Source organism: Amblyomma mixtum, chromosome 5, assembly GCF_055824585.1.
Source record: "Amblyomma mixtum isolate Tamu chromosome 5, ASM5582458v1, whole genome shotgun sequence".
Classification (NCBI taxonomy): domain Eukaryota; kingdom Metazoa; phylum Arthropoda; class Arachnida; order Ixodida; family Ixodidae; genus Amblyomma; species Amblyomma mixtum.
In genome coordinates, this window is record NC_143016.1 from 139,182,114 (window position 1) to 139,198,869 (window position 16,756).

Consider the following 16,756-nt stretch of genomic DNA (forward strand, 5'->3'; position numbering starts at 1 on the left):
CGGGATATAAAAGCGAGAGAGATAAATTCGATGACGTATAGACATTATAATACGTCCCCAGTGGGCATTGCGTTCGTATTGAAATTCCAGCGTGTTTAATGCGCTCATCTTTTATTTGCAGATAAAGAATCGCCCCATTTTCTCACGATACGGAGCTTTGTAGGATATCTTCGTTTAGATGGTCTTGTGGCAGACATCTGGTCCCAGTTTACGAACTCGCCATTGGTCCTACTCACCCGGATGCGTCCATTAAGGACTGAATAACTAAATTTCAGTTAAGCAGCCAAGCCGCCGCGGTGCTATAGTGCCCGGCTGCTGACCCGAAAGAAGGGTTCGGTGCCGGCTGTGGCGGTCGGATTTCAAATAGAGGCGAAATGCTAGAGCGCCGTGTGCTGCCCGATGTCAGGGCACGTTAAAGAACCCCTGCTGGTCGAAATTTCCGGAGCCCTTCACTACGGCGTCCCTCATCGCCTGAGTCGCTTTGGGACCTTAGACTGTATAAGCCGTCAGTTAAGAAGCCATAGCTAGCATTATTTTTAGGATAATGGACATCCGCTGCACTTTGAAATCTGTTGCTGCAAGGATTTCCTTTCTGTTTGGAATACGCTATACATGGAAATTATTTACAGTGTTTGCGGCACGTCTCTGAAAGAGATAGTATAGACGATCCATACACCTCATGACCATGTTTCAGCAGAAGATAGGCTCGATTGCTTTCGAGCGCTGATATAATGCAATGTCCTACAAAATAACAAACTGGGCGTTTGAGATAAGGTTTGGTTTGGTTTGGTTTATTGGCGTTTAACGTCCCAAAGCGACCAGGCTATGGGGACGCCGTAGTGAAGGGCTCCGGAAACTTAAAATAAGGAAAGTTCCTTTGAAAGGTTTGCAGAAGTGTCCTTTCAGAGTCGTCGCGCGTAGGAACATCACGAACGGCAGACCTGGTGGTAGGAGTGCGGCGTCATACTCTTGAAAATAGCGCGATGCGCCATTTTCAAATATTTTCTGAATAATAACAAAAAGGGACTCGACGTAAAACGCTCTGCTGCGCTTAAGACCCTTGGCACTAGGATGAAAACGTAATTTCCTTGCGCTAAAATTTAAGGCATTTGTGATAAATAAAACGCTACGATGTAACATTGGCCTCACATAGGGCCGCGAAAGGAAAAAGGTGAGAAAAATAGAATTAACCCGTGCATCAGAAATAACCTTGTCGTGACGTGCAAGCCGCATGACGTTGCCTGGGTTAAAATAACTGATCGCAGTACTCAGTTTCAAAGTGTGCGACGTACCCGCAAGAAATAAAATGTGCAACACACTTCATGTGCAACATGTGTAACTTGTTGTAGGCTTTCTCTCTCGAAGCCGTGATATGTTTGCAATCGGAAATCTCTTCCTTTTGCTTGAGCTCAATAAAAAATGGTGCAGTTCGAGTCAGCTGTACATATCGCCGCAAAAAATAAAAGTGAATGACGCAACGCTAAGCATTGTGCCAGGGGCGTGCTTTACAGCAATAATACCTTTTTTGGCTCCTCACGTGCAGGATATTGCGATTCATTACGAAACAAAGAGGTCAAGATTCGTAGTAGGCCGATAGACTGAAAGTCAAAATAACGCGGAAACGCCAGATTTCAGCGACACCTTTCGAAAGGGAGAATTTCTGTTATCGTTCAAGATATAAGCTGTATATACTTATAGGAGGCACACCGACAAGCCGTTATAAACTCCCTACAGGTTTGCTATTGAACAGGTAAATGGCGGTTACACGTCGGTGGAAATAGGAATATATCAGCCAGTAGAAAACAATTCATTTCTAAGTTTGGGGCATGGCGTGAAGTGTTTACATGTTACTAGTCAGTGCTTCGCAGTTATTTCCCTTGAAATAGGCACTTCGCTTGCAAGCTTACGGAGTTGGCAGGACAGAAGTACCTGCGATTCTGGACAAAGAAAGGAGATGCCATGCAAAGTGCACTTCAAATTTTCGAGGCCCAGGATTGATTTTTTATCGCCCCAGAGCATTGTGCAAGCCTGAGTATTCGCAGGCGAATCATGCTTCTCAGCGCAAAACAATGACGAACAATAAATAAAAATGGTAGTGTTTAAACGTATAAAAATCGAGTCGATTTGTCAAAGCATGCGGTTAGCCTGGTCGGCTCATGGTTTTGCTTTTCTGGGCTGTCGGCACGTCTGGCCACGATGTTAGATTCAGGTTAAGCTCCGATCGAGGTTAAGCTGTTCTGATCTGTGCACACCGCAGATGGAATTTGATAAAGACAAAAATGTACAATGCAGGTCGCGAGAGAGCGCTGCAGTTAACACGAGGCGTGATAAGCTGCGACGATAGCATAGTGTTGTCCTTAAGTGTCCAGCGAAGCTGATCTGTTCTCGCCGCCAAGGGTTGTAATCCCAGCAGCTGCAATATTTTCATTTTTTTATGCAACGTGAAGGCGTAGGCTTCAGCGATAAATCGGTTTTTGGTGCTTCGGTCCTTAAGTATAGCTTTCTCTCTAAAAAAACAGGATGTTGTCCGAAAGACGTGGCTATGCCTGCAGTCGTTAGCTGAGGGTCAAAAACATCAGTATAGACAGCGGTTGCAACAGAGACAGAGTAGCGACTCAAGACGCAGAGCTAAAAACGAAGGATCATAAGGCGTGCCAGAAGGCGGTCTTCCTATAAATAAGGACACCAAACAGAGTGCTGAACGTTTGCTTTTATCATTTGCTTTGTGTACCGTTGCCTAGAATGATGCAATACGCAGGATCTCGAAACTGTAATTGGTTTTCTTTGTTTTTTTTTTTCATTTCGTAGTTCATTAGACTAGCATTGTAAACAGTAGGTTTTAATCGGCTGACAGAAAAAGCACAGGATTCCCAGGGGAACACAAGGCAGACGTCGCGTTGTGTTAGCCTGTAGTGTCATTTACTGCTGTGTGTGCAATTTTTTTTGAAGCCATGCCGCGTCCACTGCGACTGTGTAGTCAAGACGCGAGCTACTGTCACTTTCAGAAGTGGAAACTAACTGAATTTGCTCTGTTTGAGAAAATATGCGATTACTTTCCCGACGGCGCAAAGATTTAGCGCCGCGGGACGCCGCGGAAAGAAGCGGAGCAAAGTTTCCTTTTTTTTTTCTTCCCTAGCGAAGGCAGACTGCGCGACTAGCAACACTGCACATGCCTAAAAGTAACGCTCGGATTGCAAAGTTCCTGAGTGTTCTTTTAAGGAACAAATAGGCTGGAAAATAACCATGGGGCTCGTTTCGAACTGGATTTTAAATCATTTTGCTTTTGCTTTCACTAGCACAGTACGCAAGGCGACTGAATGCACTCGACATCAGAGGAAGCTTTTGTGTTCCGCACTGTAACCCCTTCTCAACACTAAATGAAAAGCACAGTTTTTGAACAGGCTCTAAAGGCATAGCGCATCTTCTTTTGCTCCAGTCGTCAAGGGCGCTCTGTAATTTGAAATCTGGAGTCCTGCCTTGCGATTAAAAAGTATTTGCACATGAACTCGTATTATCGAACCGAAATCAAAAATTGGTTGCCATCTTTTTATGGAGGCCTCGCGTGGATATCAAATGTAGGCTCCAGAGGGTGAAACAAGATATACTATAGTGGAGGAAACGCTCATCGAGAGACATGTATAGATGGGAATAAAAAATAGGAAGCGAAGAATTTAGCGGCTTAAAGATAAGCGATAAAATTGGTTGTCGCCGCTAATTGACAGTGGAGAGCACGATACGTAACTCAAAAAGCCAATTTATTTTTTTATTTCTGTTACGCGCCTCTTTCGGTTATTCAGGACAATATATCTCAACATCAGACACTCTACGGCATGTTAGACATTTATACCTGCGTATTTCGTTAGCCTTTGGCATATAGGTTGCACGAGTATACCGGAAAAGAAAAATCCATGAACGGGATAGACGATAAAGGAGGGCTCGCTCCAACAGACAGCCCAGAGCTTACATAAAGCCAAAAGACACGCATCTTTCAGAACATATATGCCCCTTGCTCTGATTAATTAGTAGCACGACATCAGGCACTCGCCTCAAATGGCACAGAGATTGCTTCACAAATTACCCCCCTCCCCCACCCCCCCAATTCTGCACGGCGATGCGCCACCCGTAGGTCTAGAAGTAGGTGGTAGTACGATGCATGCTTCACTTGCACAGAAGGGGAAGCTGCAAAAGGTGGTAGCAAATGACGGGCCAACTTTCAGTGCTTTTCGTGAATTAGGGCGCTGCCTGGCTGGCCAACAGTTTCGCTTTCGCCTTTGGGGTATCAAGGTCACTGGATTGAAGATAACGAGCCATCATGAGCTCTATTCGCGTGCTTAAAATGACTGCTGGGCCACCTGACAATGTCGTAGATGCACCGTCTACTCGGAAACTAATGAATTGAACACCGAGCGTGAAGATCGGTGTACGCTCGCGGCATCGTGGCAGACAGACTGTCTAGCGGTCTAGCGCCAGCACCCGGCCGCAGTAATTCCCTTTGATGCTAGGGAACCCATAGGCAGGGAATCATTCGCACGACCGTGGGAACGACAAGCGTAGCTGATTAACTAGCGACGTTCGTCGCGGATACCGGTTGGACGCGAAATTCGCTTGCAGATTAACGCTGGCCTTGGATCCTAAGAGGGTGCGTCGACGCTAGACTGCCCACGCCCGGCTATGAAAAGGCAGACGTACTCGCGGGGACGGGGCTCGTTGTATAGGCTCTTTTATCGACAAAACCACAGGCAAGTTTTGCGCCCTCTTCCCAGCCGCCGCGCCGCTTGGCAGAGGATACCGACATGGCGGGTTTTCGGGAAAACGGAAGGGCTGAGAATGCGGCGGCTAATCGCGGTAGGCAGAGGGACCTCTTCCAAGGAGGATGCATGGAAACGATGCTGCCAGTTTGTTTTAATAACCTTAGCGTTGAGAAGGCCTGCTACGATGGCCGAGCGTAGGCGAGAAGGGGCGAAAGGGGAATTTGGTGCCCTGGTGTTTGTTTCCTTTTCTGCCTAAAAGGGGATGTGACGTACGCTGAGAAGGTCGGGGGCGGGACTCTAACTAATTTGACGCTCTTTTGCGTGCATGTATGCCTTCAGGGAGAGTTAGAGTGCTTGAAAATTTCAAGAGGTCGGTGCATGCAGAGAGAGACATATTATGTGGAGCTTGCTGCAGTTCGATGCGATTAGAATGTGGGCTGAACCTGGAGGCATTAAAACCGAGCCGAGATCCCAGTCGGTAGTTCTGAGCTTTAGGTTGAGGTGTACATTATCAGCTGCGCATAGCTAGCCAGATCGCTGCATTTTTTTAGTGTGCCTTGCAGTAAATTTTGTGAGTTAAGTACATTAACTTGAATTTATTTGATAAAGTGTCGCTACCTATAACACGTCGGCCAGTCTTCAACCGCAGTAGAATATGTATTCCCTGTACACGGCGTGGATTGAAGGAATGCAACCTTACCTTTGGGTATCTACTAGCCACTTAGTGCTCAAAAGTACGGTCAGCCTTTAATGAAACTCAAAGAGCGCCTTTGAAGAAAACATACTATTTCGCTTGTGTACTTTCAGGAGCAGTATACACTAGCCTGGTTAATGTTCTCGGGTAAAGAGACTACCTTAGTACACAATCATAACCGGTTATAGAGTACAGAGGTAGACCTGGCTGCAAGGTAGAAAATTAGAACAGATTATTCGTGTTTCATCCGCCGCGATTGTACACTTAGCTACTGTGCTGCTGAAAGCATAATGGGTGATTCCTGGGACGTGCGCTGGAGACTTCGTACATATCATTTGCTCATTATTTCAAATGTCACCTAGGCAGAAGTGCACAAGTTCTACTGCTGGCCTTTACAAAATAAAGACTGCACTCATTAGTATGTTTTGAGCCCAACACACCTACCATATTTTCTTTTGCAAATCGCACCAAATTAACCGAAACTATCAAGTTCGCTAAAAGTAAGATTATCCTTTCGCGGCCTCCTTGTCGCAGGAAACTTTACTGAACGCATGTTCCCAATCTTTTGTGATCGCAAACTTTTGCGCTGTAAGACGTAAGTGCGAAGTTAACACCAGAACTGATCGAGCTACATAAATGTCGGCTCCCAGCGCATAGCGCATCGACCATGTGCCACCCAGAAGCCTCGAATTGGACAACGTAAGTTCCAAAAGGTGGAGTGTCTTGAATTCCGCACTGCCGTACGTTTTACCGCAATCCCTCCCACGCAAAAACTTCTTTGTAACAGGCTGCAATACCCTAGGAGGGCTCTTTTTTCCTTGTTTTTTGTAGAATTTCAACTTTCAGGTGACTCACAAAGGTGTTATGGCGTGAAGGCGCCGTGTGCAAGTCGAATTCTTGAGGTGCTTCGGAAAATCCAACATGAAGGAGCTTCAGACAATAAAACAAAAGCATAGAACTCCAAGGACTCTGTAGTCTCGAAATTATAATAAAGTTATCATAAAACAAGGAACAGAATAATATATAGCAGAGATAACTTCTATCGCAGCGTGCTGTGAGAGTCCCGGCCTCTTTGAGCCATTCCGGAAAGACGCGTACAGCGCCTCCTATGTTTACAAACATGACGCCCGTCCACCGGCTTGCCACCGTTCCTTATCGTGCCCTGCGTCATACGCTTGCTTAAGATTTGAGAAAGCGCAGTAATACCACCAACAGAAAACGTAAAGGTGGAGGTAATGGTGAACTTGAGTCAAAATATGACTAAGAAAAACAGTTGAAGCGTGAAGGACCTGGCGCTTAGAGAAGCCCGAAACTTTTTAATATCCTCCAAAGAACTGCTAGACGCGGTGGATTCTTGCGGTCTCAGCGTGCCTGTGCGTGAAGAGGCTTCACTCTACGCTCCCTTTTAGATTTCGGTCGAAGCGAAGCGCAAATTTAAATATAACAAAACGAAGAAGAGGGCGTGCTGTTGAAGGGGGCGGCTTCTGCGCGTCTTCGATCAAAGTGGCGGCTATTCACGCCTAGTCGCATGGTACCTCCGTACTGCTAAGGGAAGATGACGCACGAAATCCTCCAACCCCCCCCCCCCCCCGTCAAAAAAAAGTAAAGACAGAAAGTAGGAACCATATTTCTTTTTACACAAGAATGCGCGCTATCCATCTTTTGTTGTCACACCAGCTTTACTTTGTTGGGTTTACTCCTGCGTCTTATCGACGAGCAGTCGCGACTGCGAAATAAATTGCGAGCAAGAAATATATAGACCATGGCGAAAAAACCCGGCGCTCGTTCCAGAAGCGTCTTTTTCCGAGCGGTGCTATCACGAAATTAAATATGCAATGTCGTCCGTGCGAATCTGGCAAAGGGTGCGGCTTGAGACCTGGGGTCGAAATAAACGGGTATAACTTCAGGCGGCACTGCTAGACCTAGCGGAACATCGTTTTTTTTTTTTAATTTCATTCGCTTTCTGCTTGAAGTAGCTGCGAGCGTGCGAGTTTACGGTAAAGCAACAGCAGCACAGGTCTGTTTTCAGATAATTTGCTCATCTTGCTTATCTGCCTGCTCTCAATAGAATCGAACGAAAAGAATCTTTTACCAGGTGGGAATGCTGCATAAAATCTGAAACGCATTTTCATCTGAGCATCCCTGTGTACCCCATCGGTATATGGAGTTTAACATCCCAAAGTAACATGGATATGAGACACGCCTTAGTATAGTGCTACGGAATAAACTCAACCACCTGGAGTTCTGTAACTTGCGCTAACATCGCAGAGTACACGGAGACCTTCTGTTTCGCATTCCTGGGAGGCGAAATGCGGCCGTCTTGGCCGGGTTTGCACCACTGTCTTCAGGCTCAGCAGGCCAGCGCCGTAACCACTGAGCATCCGCGGAGAGAACCTCTGCGCCTTTGGAGAATGTTAAGCGAAATGCAATATCCGAGCATTCTAAATAGGGGTCTCAAAGTAACTTCACCACAAGGTTCATGACATGAAAGTTTAACCGTGCAACAAGACGAAGACGGTGAAAAAAGACAGGTTATACACGAGCGCTCATGTGTCACTTGTCTTTACGAACCATCCTCGTGTGGTTCTGTGTCTTAAAGATTCACGTCATGTTGTACAAAAACGGCCAAACTTAAACGTTACGGTAAAGCCGTATTAGGATCCGTCTACCATCCACCGGCCATTTTCGGGCAAGGAGAGAGGGCAGCGCACCTTTTAAGCAACAAATGAAGGCGGCAATTATGCCACCGCCAGCACACAGCGGAACTCAAACACTGATTCAAAACTGCGCTCTGCTATTGTTCTGCAAAGAACAGAATTGTGGACAACGTGAACGCTGTCCGCCTTTAATGTTAAATTTTTTTTAACCACAAGGAACGCCGCCGCGGTGGCTCAGTGGCTATGGTGCTCGGCTGCTGGCCCGAAAGACGCGGGTTCAAACCCGGCCGCGGCGGCTGAATTTCTTTGGAGGAGAAATTCGAGGCCCGTGTACTGTGCTATTTCAGTGCACGTTAAAGAACCCCAGGTGGTCGAAATTTCCGGAGCCCTCCACTACGGCGTCTCTCATAGCCTTAGTCGCTTTGGGACGTTAAACTCCATAAACCAACTAAACTAACCAACCACAAGGAACGATATCGCGAAAATGATGTCAGTGCTCAGTGCTAGTCCCGGTGCAATGATTATCACGGGACCTTTTACTGCGAAAGCAGTGCTACTGTCACTCCAACGCATTCAGTTTTGCCAGTCTGCGTCACCCCCGTTCACACGTGTGCTGTTCAGAGTCACGCTGCCACCCCATTCGCAATCCCCCATCTTATTTGCATGCCCTTCGATGTAGCTGTCCATCATCTACTCGTCTCGTCCTTTTGTGTTTGCTTTTTTTTTGCGTTATTCACAAGATTAACTCCTCCAAGATGGTCAAGATGGTCAGCCCAGAGAAGTACTTCTTGTCGTACTCCTAACGTTTCACAGATATATTCAGCCTCTAATTCGGTGAGTGCATTTTGATGCACTAGCTGCAACGTAGGAGAGGTAGTAGGTAATAAGTCTTAAAATATAGGAAGTGCGGCAGCACCACTTTCATTTCCACCTTTTTCGTATGGAGAGATATGTCACTAGAAACGGACTTCTTAGTTCAGTTTGTAACTTTGCCTGCTGCGTCTTTCTCACTTGGTAGGAGACCATGCCATTCATGAAATGCCAGAGATCTTGAGCTTCTGTTTTCATCCTGCTCTCGGCAATTTTTAGAAATGTCGCATAGGTCACAAGAATCAGGCAACGCGTTTTTGTAATGGTTCTTCTCCCCATTCGTTATTTTTGTACCAGTGTTTGTAAGCCTGCTATTCGATACCAGTGCAGGCGAACAGCATCTCGTAGTGGCTCTCAATCCTGACGTCACACACGGTCGATAGTTATCATAAGAATCGAAGAATACGAAGGGGAAAATCGTTAAGTAAGAAGAACAGCTATTGGACTTCTTGCTTTTGCGTCAGGCTTAAAAATGAGCGTCCTGTTCGGAGTCTTAATGGCGCATTCCTTATGCAATGCGGTGTTCAAAATATAGAAATATTCGTCTCAGAACGTTAACCACACCGAAGTAGCCTCTTCTATCAGGAGTTCATTGAAATCCACGCCTTAGAATACCGATGAACGCTTCCCTACACTGCAAATCAAATGTATATAGCACAATTACAGTAAATTCATATGTTTACTTTATACGCTCTTTACGAGGGATACATGCATTTTGAACTGCAGACAGTGCTAAGGAAATACTTCAAGAGGTTTCAAAGTCCAATGACCTGGAAACACATTAAAACCTACCGTAGGCAACAACGGGAGGTGAATAGAGAGTTTTGTCCGTTTTTATCTGCGGTTAATTATCTGGCGAGCACGCCTAATTTTTGAACAGAGGCGCACAAGCAGCGGAAATTAATCAACGACAGCCTGTGGCGAAATTCGCGCTTATATCTGCTTGTATTTCTGCTTCAGCAAGAAGGGGAGCAATATAGGACATAGCGCTCTAACTCTGGCAGGAAATTTGAAGACAAAATCTAAAGCAGCCGATATATCGATACTCAAAAACGCGCCGGCTGGTTAAAGTATTCGCGCCTGTTTTCAAATGAAAGTAAAAGACCAAGAAATAATAAGCACTTTGACATCCTCGCCGCCCTTTCATCTCTGCTTCGCATATCAAAAGTCACTTTCAAAGCCGGATACTTCTGTTTTTGTTAGACTATTCAACAGTTTTTTTTTTTTGCAGCGAGAAATCTTACTAAATTTCAATAAGATATAGGAGAGGAAAGTTGTAATTAATATCTTGACGAGCCCTTTGACGGACCAGTGAGTGCTAACGAAGCCAATTTAATAAATTAACGACTAAATGCTAACGTGCCGCTAAGTGTGGTAGTGCCACGTAACCAGCGGCCAAAGCTTTTTTTCATGTTATCGTCAATGCAAAAGAAAGGAGAGTTCTTGCTGTTTCTCGTAAGGTCTAGAGCGGGGTTTCAAACATGTGGCCTGCGGGAGAGTAGTTCACAGAGCGCCATGCGAGTGATATCTTGGTTTCCTTTGCATCCGTTCTCAAACACTTTTCGCTGCTCAGTTTTACACCAGTCGTCGGCTCACTGTGGCTTTGTTGCAAGTCAGTGGCCAGATTTATTCTCTCCTCAAATCCAGTTCACTATCCTCCTGTTTGTCTATTCCTTTCCAACCCCCCTCCCCCTTTGGTTTTCTTTGGGGCACCGTTTGGCGTTCCCTACGTCCATTGCCCTCTCCGCTGAATTGCTGTTTCCTTCCTTCTCACCGTATTATAGATACCGGTCTGTGGTAAGACAGGTGAGAGCACGGGGAAAGATAAGTTGTGATCTGCTCTGAAGGAAAAGGAAGTCATCAAGCATGAAAATTCTCTGACACCGGACGAGGTCGTCATCAGCCCGATTTTATATTGCGCCAAACGGTTTATTCACGACTTCTCACTTGCGTCATCCGTGCTATGAAACAGCTACCTTGGCTACGAAGAAAACACCGTGGCCCTCTTTCTTATGGTCAATTGGCGATCTATAGCATAATCGAAAATTCTCTTATAAAGAGATAAAAAACTCTCTTTAAGATACTTTTTTCTGCAGGATTTCGGAAAACCCCGCGTTTTTCTTCCCATATTTTATAGTGAATTTTCCCTTTGTCCTTCAGTGTGATTAATGAGGTTATATCACGCGCACTTCGCAAGTACTAGTGTCTGACATGTTTTTGTTTAAATTCCCGCGTTCCAGCGCGCAGTTCACACACAGGCGACTCGTGAGAACTGTGCAGTGTCAGTACACGTTAAAGAAAGCCAGGTGGTCTAAATCTCTGGAGCCCTTCACTACGGCGTCCCTCATAGCCTGAGTCGCTTTGTGGAGTTAAACCCCAATAAAACATACCAAATCAAATCGTAGGGAACTTGTTTTTTTGCTCTCAGCAACGCTTAAAGCTCCATGTATAATGAAGAAGTAATAAAAGTGCAGTTTGATGCGTTATTCGAACAGAAAGTAATTATTAATGAAAGAAAAGGACGTCAGTAACTATAGCATCAACTCTTATTTGACATATGATTTTTACAACACAGGTTTATGTTAGCTCAACAGGGTGATCCTATTTCCCCAACTGTTGGTCATTCAGCTGCATTGGTCAACATCCTAAGTACATATCTCTCGGAGCCGCGAAAGCTCTGTGCCGCGAACATGATTAAACTGACCGGCTCACACATGTAGCGGTTGCGAGACAAACGGAGCGGAAATAGCGCTCTTTTTTTTATTGCGCCCAGCGTTAAGGTGAGCGTAACGATAAAATTGATAACAGAAACAAAGAGAGCAACTACTGATTACCGTTCACCAGAATGCCGTCATACGGCTACAGAGGAAAGCTATACAGGTTGCACAAAAATTTATCGAGGAAGAAAAAAGTTTGGGGGACACTGAAGATCCGCCTTTAAGGGTGTGACGTGATTGCTTTAATGGGTCCCGTTTGCGGCTCCTTTTGCCCACGAAGATACGGAAACTTTCCTCTTTCGCAATAGCACTCATTATCTCGAAGATCACATGACATACAAATAAATCCCCTATTTTAACCCAGCCGTGCAAACGTTCCTGCTTGGCGTGGGAGCAGCGTGTCTGACTCGCTACCCGAGGGTCAGGGATTCAATTCCGGACTATAAAAACCCCAGTTTCATTCGTAACGCGATTCATTTATATATATATATATATATATATATATATATATATATATATATATATATATATATATATATATACCTGTCCTAAAGACGTTTAAGTCATGTAGCGACCTTATAAACGTCAATATTTTTATGGATGATTGATTTTTCTATACTGCCACACCTCGCTTGCCTTAGTCATCGTTTCGATCAGTCCGGAGTTTCTGACACATCGACGACGGTCTACGCCGGGTCATCCGGTGAACAGGACACTTAACGTGCACTCGTTATTACAGCTGCTCTAGGGGCCGAATTTGGCACCACTGTGTATCCTAGATATCCGCAGTACCAACTAAACTATCCTGGACTGCTAGTATATATAGCAGGGCGAGGCGGAATGTATAAACAACTTGAAGCTAGAACGGTGTTAACTAACCGTGTTAGTCAAATAAGTTGAAGTCGTCATGGTGGTTGACCTTTGGCGCTGAGCTTTAAGTCGAAGTCAGCGCGGTATTAATCCGTTTTTCTTCGCCCTTCTCTAAAAGTTTTGCGGTATTGTATTCCAAGCTAACTAGCCGAATCAGCCACGCTCGCAAGTTACCGTATATGGCTGGGTACCTTGTGTGATTGCTGCAACTCGCTCTAGCTAATACAATGCGGATATTTTAGCTCTGCGACAGGGGCTTTCGGTGAGTGTTCGCAAATAATTTTTTACCAGGCGTGCATTTGAAACATCCGTTGTTATTTGCAGACCCGTACCCTTGAGGCCGCGGCCGTCGCCACGTTTAATGGCGTTGTCGCCTTGCACTAACACATGAGCAATGGGCTGAGAAGCGCCCCAGGCTTGTTACTGAAATACAATGACATATAAAATAATGATTCTCTCTCTAGAATGAATCGCTCATGGTTGCCCTTTGAATGTCATATGAGCTTGAGCTCGTCGTATGCCGGCGGTGGCTAACAGTACGACGACGACCAGAAAAGCCTTCCCGCATTAGTGACCGGTCACACTTCGACAACAACCTTCGGTGCCTCGACATCTGATTATATACTCGTGTCATAGACTTTCTTCCACGTCCTACTTACTCATACAGCCAAATATAAAGGCAGCATCGCACTGCGCGAACGCACTTTAAACAAATTTCTGAAAAACATTTATCTTTCAGTAAAGACTACAAGAGAAAAAGCCACAAGCAGAAAGACTCTCCTTTGTGGTCGTCCTTCAAGCGCAAGAAATTTTCCAAAATTCATCAAGCAACTAACCGGCAGAAAAATGTCACCTGCTTTTTTATTTAGACCCGCATTGTTATTTGAGCGTAGATCCGCTATCGTAACCAAAGTGTCATACCTCTCAAAATACTTCCCTTACAGCGATGCCTGTCTTCCTATATGCGATGGCGTTACCATCACTGCAAAGGAGCAGATCGTCAAGGGCGAAAGCAACGCGAAGATTGCCTTTACTTCCACGCCGTGGCGAGATTTTCGCGGGCAACAAAAACGAAGGCACCGAGACAGGCCCAGACATATTCAGGAGGCCCCTGTCGGAAGTGCTACGATTTCCCGATGAATAGGCTGACAGCCCCGACACGCTGCGCCCGTGAAACGGGACGTATCTATCTCTATGTGGCATCCGTTCCAGTCTTGCGCCACTCGTAGACGTCGAGGTTTCGGCATCGGCTGTGGCGTAATGTCTTCTCTAGGACACGCGACAGCCCGATCTGGGTGTGTTCATTTACTTTTGCTTTCTTCAGTCTTTCAGCGTCCGTTAACGCCTCGTTGCAACGTTAAGCATTACAGCGCCTGGGGAGAAAGTAAAAAAAAGAAGTGTTTTTGCCGTTAGGTTTGTATGTGCAAAGCCGTTTAGAGAGCCCATGCTGCGGTAACCTGCGAATGACAGGCAAATAAAGAAGAAAAATTCTGTCTTGTTAGAGTGCTTCAGTCATCATGTGGGTAAATTTGAAAGCGAAAAGTTCTATTTTACAGACCTATTCGCAGTCGTCGCGGTGACTTACTTTCCTTTGAGGAGAGAACCTGCATGAGCATGCGCCTGAACTCTTTTTTGTTACACGAAAATGTGTTCTCAGACGTCTTTTAAACGTGCCTGAAGCGGCGATACTTTTCTATCACTTTTGAAAATATTTATATTGGGTAGTGATCTCGAGCTGCATCACAAATGGTTTCACAGTGACTGACAGGTTGTTTTTTTTTCTCCTTCACCTAAGGTTTTTTTTTTCTCTCAGTGAAAGCGTGGACACCATTTCCCATTTCCCTCAAACCATGCTAAGAAGCTTGCGAGCAGATCCCACCATTAGCTCACGGACGCTGCTCCGAGAAAGCGGAGAAACGGCGCGACGGGAGGTGAAGTGCTCCACGGACGGCGACAAGAAACTCCTGAGAAAACTGCTAAGAACGCCTCACACGATGAAATTGTGCGCCGGTATTGCATGCGCCGTCAAATCACGCTAAACCCACCAAGTTATGCGCTTTTCTTATATTGGCAGTGCGGTTGGAAGCAGAAAAGAGCCCATCGGAAGGTAGGAAAATGCACGTGTTTTGCAAACCCGGGGAATCTATCAGCAGCCCTCCACCGCTGCATTTCTTAAAGAGATAGACAAAATACAATAACTTCCAAACTATTTGCTGTGTTTTTGTTCTCAGGCACTGTGAACGATAATTTTTTACCGGATTAAAAAGCGAATAGTTATAGTATTTCTCTCTTGATTGCACAGGCAAAGAAAGTTTTTGCAGGGTTTGTTTTGTTTGTTTTCGAAGATTGATCATGCTCAGGGCTAGCGGCATGACCGCAAACAGTGTTTCCGTTTATTGTGTGTTGCCTGTTTTTTTTACAAAAAGGGACGATATAGTTATTTAGTGCTACTGTAAAACCTGAGCCGAAGATGGAGTTCTGCGTTCAAAATGTCAAGTGGAGCACAGAAGCCCGAATTTCTAAGACATCTGCACAAGAATAACCCGCCACGAAAACTTGACGTTGAATCGAAGTTCAGATTTACGATACGTTTGCATTCTCATTATGTGGTTGTTGAGCTTTGATATTCAAACAGAAGGCTTATACAGGGCATTTCTCCTAAGATGTTCTGAGATTATCAAAAATTGCTTTTTAAGTTAGGGCATCGCTTACCGGCATAGCGCTCTTAGCGTTGTGGCACATCGTTATACAACTAAGACCTCCTAATTAGTAAGCTGAAAAACCCGGTACACATATATAGACTAACCTATCCAGGTGGGCAGGTAAGCAGCCTGCCAAAATGCAAAGCTTCAGACAGACAGACAAGAGAAATACACCAACAAACCAAGAACGGCTAAATGCGGGAATGCCACTATAAGTGCTAACCAACTAAAATAAACCTACATTAAGCTCTGCAGTACACTCAGCACATATTGATAGGTAACATATCGATAGCGGAACCAAGGCTCCCGTTAGCTCAGAGTGTTGCAAACACGAGAACCTTGAAGTAAAATTTAAAATGTTATGCGATGGCGCACAAGAAGAAGACCATTTCGCTTAAGAGCACGAACTTCCATGCATGCGAACATGGCGACCTCCAGCGGCAGAGGATGTTGTGCAGTATTCACAGGGAAAGAAATGTCATTATAGTTAGCTAAAGCAAAATTACAGAAAGGTCCTCCACTCCTCTTTAGCACAAGGCACGAACAGTAATCTTCTTTCGCACAATCAGTAATCTTCACTGTTAGGACCACCCATAAGAGCATGACATAATAAGCGCAAGCAACATTTTTATTTTTCATCGATTTGTCGCGCCCGTTTACACCAATTTCAGGGCGCTCATAAATATCCAAGGCGTTAACAAACGTTTGCCCGCAAAATTTAGATGTACAATGCCAGCTGCAGACAGGCGGGGAATTCAGGGCACAATATCATGCAGTCAAGGTTCTTTCTCAATTAATCTTAAGTACAGGTTACTATATGCGCTCTAGCGCTAGAAGAAGGTATCGACTGGCGGAGCACGAACAGCCGACTAGAATTTTTTTTTCTGAATTGCGTGTTCTTTCAGCTGTTCTATGTTCGTATACTGGGGTCTCTTCCTTGTTTCCGCAGTGGTAATAGTGCGAATGAAGATCATTTTATTTCATTTTATTACATTAAAGGCCCCAATGAGGGGTTTTGCATAAGGGCTGCATTTTTGTTTTTTGAGGAAAAGAAATGTCGAAGTAACAGTCTCTCACATCTTGGTGGACACCTTCACCGCAAGGGAGGAAGATGGGAGTTAAAGAAGAAAAGAGAAAGAGGTGCCGCAGTGGAGGTCTCCGGAATAATTTCGGCCACCTGGGGACCTGCAACGTGCACTGACATCGCATAGCACACGGGCGCCTTTTACGTTCCGCCTCCATCGAAGCCCGGCCGCCGCGGTTGGATTCGGTCGCTGATAGCTGGTGGTGTCTGCTATGCGTGCGAGGGGAGACGATGCGAAGAGCATATGGCTGCGAAAAATTCTGTGAAAGAAAGAAAGGCTGCCAGTGCGAGAAAGAAGTGACAAGGATGATAATCCAGATGATGTTGTGAAGGGCGTAACGCTGATGTCGTTCGAATACATTGAATGAATGAAACGAGCAGCGTGACTTTGAACAGATCAGAGCGGCATTG